The following is a 6,000-nucleotide window of genomic DNA, read 5'->3' on the forward strand; positions in this document are numbered from 1 at the left end:
ATCTACATATTGTGTCAAGAAACCTTCTTGAACACACCTAACAAACTCCACCCCATCTAAACCCCTTGCTCTAGGGAGATACCAATCAATATTTGGGAAATTAAAATCTCCCACCACGACAACCCTATTATTACACCTTTCCAGAATCTGTCTCCCTATCCGATCCTTGAAGTCCCTGTTACTGTTGGGTGGTCTATAAAAAACACCCAGTAGTGTTATTAGAAACATAGAAAATAGGTGCAGGAGTAGGCCATTCGGCCCTTCGAGCCTGCACCGCCATTTATTATGATCATGGCTGATCATCCAACTCAGAACCCCGCCCCAGCCTTCCCTCCATACCCCCTGACCCCTGTAGCCACAAGGGCCATATCTAACTCCCTCTTAAATATAGCCAATGAATTGGCCTCAACTGTTTCCTGTGGCAGAGAATTCCCCTTCCTAATCTTGGTCCTAAAAGGCTTCCCCTCTATCCTCAAACTGTGACCCCTCGTTCTGGACTTCCCCAACATCGGGAACAATTTTCCTGCATCTAGCCTGTCCAATCCCTTTAGGATCTTATACGTTTCAATCAGATCCCCCCTCAATCTTCTAAATTCCAACGAGTACAAGCCCAATTCATCCAGTCTTTCTTCATATGAAAGTCCTGCCATCCCAGGAATCAATCTGGTGAACCTTCTTTGTACTCCCTCTATGGCAAAGATGTCTTTCCTCAGATTAGGGGACCAAAACTGCACACAATACTCCAGGTGTGGTCTCACCAAGGCCTTGTACAACTGCAGTAGTACCTCCCTGCTCCTGTACTCGAATCCTCTCGCTATAAATGCCAGCATACCATTCGCCTTTTTCACCGCCTGCTGTACCTGCATGCCCACTTTCAATGACTGGTGTATAATGACACCCAGGTCTCGTTGCACCTCCCCTTTTCCTAATCGGCCACCATTCAGATAATAATCTGTTTTCCTATTTTTGCCACCAAAGTGGATAACTTCACATTTATCCACATTAAATTGCATCTGCCGTGAATTTGCCCACTCACCCAACCTATCCAAGTCACCCTGCATCCTCTTAGCATCCTCCTCACAGCTAACACTGCCACCCAGCTTCGTGTCATCCGCAAACGTGGAGATGCTGCATTTAATTCCCTCATCCAAGTCATTAATATATATTGTAAACAACTGGGGTCCCAGCACTGAGCCTTGCGGTACCCCACTAGTCACCGCCTGCCATTCTGAAAAGGTCCCGTTTATTCCCACTCTTTGCTTCCTGTCTGCTAACCAATTCTCCACCCACACCAATACCTTACCCCCAATACCGTGTGCTTTAAGTTTGCACAGTAATCTCCTGTGTGGGACCTTGTCAAAAGCCTTTTGAAAATCCAAATATACCACATCCACTGGTTCTCCCCTATCCACTCTACTAGTTACATCCTCAAAAAATTCTATGAGATTCGCCAGACATGATTTTCCTTTCACAAATCCATGCTGACTTTGTCCGATCATTTCACCGCTTTCCAAATGTGCTGTTATCACATTCTTGATAACTGACTCCAGCAGTTTCCCCACCACCGAAGTTAGGCTAACCGGTCTATAATTCCCCGGTTTTTCTCTCCCTCCTTTTTTAAAAAGTGGGGTTACATTAGCCACCCTCCAATCCTCAGGAACTAGTCCAGAATCTAACGAGTTTTGAAAAATTATCACTAATGCATCCACTATTTCTTGGGCTACTTCCTTAAGCACTCTGGGATGCAGACCATCTGGCCCTGGGGATTTATCTGCCTTCAATCCCTTCAATTTACCTAACACCACTTCCCTACTAACATGTATTTCGCTCAGTTCCTCCATCTCACTGGACCCTCTGTCCCTTACTATTTCTGGAAGATTATTTATGTCCTCCTTAGTGAAGACAGAACCAAAGTAATTATTCAATTGGTCTGCCATGTCCTTGCTCCCCATAATCAATTCACCTGTTTCTGTCTGCAGGGGACCTACATTTGTCTTTACCAGTCTTTTCCTTTTTACATATCTATAAAAGCTTTTACAGTCCGTTTTTATGTTCCCTGCCAGTTTTCTCTCATAATCTTTTTGTCCCTTCCTAATTAAGCCCTTTGTCCTCCTCTGCTGAACTCTAAATTTCTCCCAGTCCTCAGGTGAGCCACTTTCTCTGGCTAATTTGTATGCTTCTTCTTTGGAATTGATACTATCCCTAATTTCCCTTGTCAGCCACGGGTGCACTACCTTCCTTGATTTATTCTTTTGCCAAACTGGGATGAACAATTGTTGTAGTTCATCCATGCAACCTTTAAATGCTTGCCATTGCATATCCTCTTCCTGTTCCTAACTTCCACCCAGAGAGACTCTGTAGACAATCCCTCCATGTCTTTATCCTTTTCTACGGCCGTGATACTATCTCTGATCAACAGTGCCACGCCCCCACCTGTTTTGCCTCTCTCCCTGTCCTTTCTGAAACATCTAAAACCCGGCACTTGAAGTAACCATTCCTGTCCCTGAGCCATCCAGGTCTCTGTAATGACCACCACATCATAGCTCCAAGTACTGATCCAGCTCTAAACTCACCCACTTTGTTCACAATACTCCTTGTATTAAAACAGACACATCTCAAACTATTGGTCTGAGCGCGTCCCTTCTCTATCACCTGCCTGTCCTCCCTCTCGCACTGTCTCCAACCTTTCTCTATTTGTAAGCCAACCTCTTGTTCCTCAGTCTCTTCAGTTCGGTTCCCACCCCCCAGCAATTCTAGTTTAAACTCTCCCCAGTAGCCTTAGCAAACCTCCCTGCCAGGATATTGGTCGCCCTGGGATTCAAGTGCAACTCGTCCTTTTTGTACAGGTCACACCTGCCCCAAAAGAGGTCCCAATGATCCAGAAATCTGAATCCCTGTCCCCGCTCCAATCCCTCAGCCACTCATTTATCCTCCACCTCATTCTGTTCCTATACTCACTGTCGCGTGGCACAGGCAGTAATCCTGAGATTACTACCTTTGCGGTCCTGCTTCTCAACTTCCTTCGTAACTCCCTGTAGTCTGTTTTCAGGACCTCTTCCCTTTTCCTATCTATGTCGTTGGTACCGATACGTACCATCCTCCCACTTCAGGATATTGTGGACGAGTTCAGTATCATCACAAGTCCTGGGAACTGGAGGCAAACTACCATTCATCTTTCTTTGTCCTGCCCACAGAATTGCCTCTCTGTCCCCTCATATGGAGTCCCCAATTACTGCAGCCATTCTCTTCCCTTCCCTACCCTTCTGAGCCATAGGGCCAGAGTCAGTGCCAGAGACACGGTCACTGTTGCTTCCCCCACAACCCCCACCAACCACTCAAAATGGAGTACTTGTTGTTAAGGGGGACAGCCACAGGACTGCTTTCCATTACCAGACACTCTCCCTTCCTTCTCCTGACAGTCATCCACTGACCATCTCCTGTGGCCCTGGGGTGGCTACCTGCCTGTAGCTCCTCTCTGTCACCTCATCATTTTCCCTAATAAGCCAACGGTCATCGAGCTGCAGCTCCAGATCCCTCACTCGGTCTCCGATGGGCTGCAGCTCGATGCACCTGGCGCAGATGTGGCTGTCAGGGAGGCTGGAAATCTCCTGGATATCCCACCTCTGACACCCAGAACAGAAAACTAGCCTTGCAGTCATACCCACTATTCAAATTAGAGGAAAAAAGAGATAATGAAAATTAACTTACCTTGCCCAGGCCCGTCCTCGCCAATGGCCCGATGAGCCAAAACCCTACTACTCTGACTCACGCTACTCCGATGACTACTCTGCCGGGCAGCGACTCCCCTTTATCCTGGCATCTTCTCAGCCTGTTGTTGAGCTACTGTGTCTGTGCACTTCTCCCGGTCAAATCTCCCGCTGAAAGAAACTCCTCGCTTTTTAAATCTTCTCGGTGGCCTTGCACGATGTCGAGTTTCTGTGTCTGTGCACTTCTCCCAGTTGGATCTGTATGTTCCCCGCCCTCAGCCTCAAGCCTTTGTCCTTTTCAACGGGTCATCTTATTATCAAAGTGTGCATGTAAAATACAACTTGATATTCATCATCTCTGGATAGCCATGAAATACAAAAAAACCACGGGAGTCAATTAAATAAATTAACCCCCCCCACACACACATGAAAAGGAAAGAGAAACAAAACTTGCAAAGCCCAACCACTCCTTTGCATAAAAACACTAAAAGATCACCCACATAGCCAGAACGTCAAAAAACCCCAAACCCCAACCCCTCACAAAAAACAGCAACATCAAACCCCTAACCCCTTCTCCCACAAACAAAGAGCACCCCCAACCTCCTCTCCCATACATAAAAACAAACCCATCTCCCACACAGAAAAACTAGCATTAACATCAGACTCCAAACTCCCAACCTCGCCCTCGCACAAAAACTATCATCCTGCTTCGGGTTTGATTCGAAGAAGGAAGTCTGAGAGTCGGAGTGGGAGTGCCGAGAAAGATATTTTTGATATTTTTTTTTCGTTGGGATTTAGAAGATTGAGGGGGGATCTGATTGAAACGTATAAGATCCTAAAGGGATTGGACAGGCTAGATGCAGGAAGATTGTTCCCGATGTTGGGGAAGTCCAGAACGAGGGGCCACAGTTTGAGGATAGAGGGGAAGCCTTTTAGGACCGAGATTAGGAAAAACTTCTTCACACAGAGAGTGGTGAATCTGTGGAATTCTCTGCCACAGGAAACTGTTGAGGCCAGTTCATTGGCCATATTTAAGAGGGAGTTAGATATGGCCCTTGTGGCTACGGGGGTCAGGGGGTATGGAGGGAAGGCTGGTGCAGGGTTCTGAGTTGGATGATCAGCCATGATCATAATAAATGGCGGTGCAGGCTCGAAGGGCCGAATGGCCTACTCCTGCACCTATTTTCTATGTTTCTATGTTTCTATATCACCCGCCCAGAACCTCAACCCGCCAACTGGCAACAAGAAAGAAAACACTGAAAGCTGAAGAAAAGCAATATAAACTACATTGCAAAACCACATAAATCCCAGAATTTCAGAAATATCCTCCCACCAGAACTGGTTGGAGTGGCTGCTGGATCTGGGTCCTCCCACACAGAGCAACCACCACGCCTCCAGCTTGGCTACCAACTGCTGTCAGCCCTTGGCCACCTCGCTGAGTGACAACTGATCTCCTCCACATTAGCCTTGATGTTTCAGTCTTCCTCGATGCTTCAAAATGGAGCTGGTCATGGCCCCAGGCTCCATCTCCGGACTTCTGCTCAAGGTACTCTTCTCACAGACCTCTCTGGGGACAGCAGAGCATCTGATCACTCAGTTGAACTCCAAACTGCACGTTACAAGCTCCAACAATCTCTAAAAGACAATCAAGACAAAAATAACAAGCAGAAGGCGTAGAAAAAGTGAAATCATTGAAAGGATTGGTTATCGTTCTTTCCCGAGACCAGACTTTGGCAAGTTGGGGACGTTCAGACCGGTACGGGGTCGTTCAGACCGGTACGGAGACGTTCAGACCGGTACGGAGACGTTCAGACCGGTACGGGGACGTTCAGACCGGTACAGAGACATTCAGACCGGTACGGAGACGTTCAGACCAGTACAGAGACGTTCAGACGTTTACAGAGACATTCAGAGCGGTACATAGAAACATAGAAACATAGAAAATAGGTGCAGGAGTAGGCCATTTGGCCCTTCGAGCCTGCACCGCCATTTATTATGATCATGGCTGATCATCCAACTCAGACCAGTACAGAGGACATTTATTTTTTATTTTTAAAATATTTTTACTGATACATAAGCTTCTACAGCTTTAAAATGGTGTAAGATTACAGCAAATTGAAATATATATATATACAGTTAATAAAGCTGAAGAAAAAAACTTATCAAAAAAGAAAACATATGATAACGAAAAAATTATTTTTATAAAGAAAAGAGAAAAGAGATCCCCAACTACTGAAAGAAAAGGAAAACCAGTAACCACCAGAGAAAGAAAAAGATGAAGGAAGAAAATAGA

This window comes from Mobula hypostoma, chromosome 3 (assembly GCF_963921235.1).
Source record: "Mobula hypostoma chromosome 3, sMobHyp1.1, whole genome shotgun sequence".
Taxonomy (NCBI): Eukaryota; Metazoa; Chordata; class Chondrichthyes; order Myliobatiformes; family Myliobatidae; genus Mobula; species Mobula hypostoma.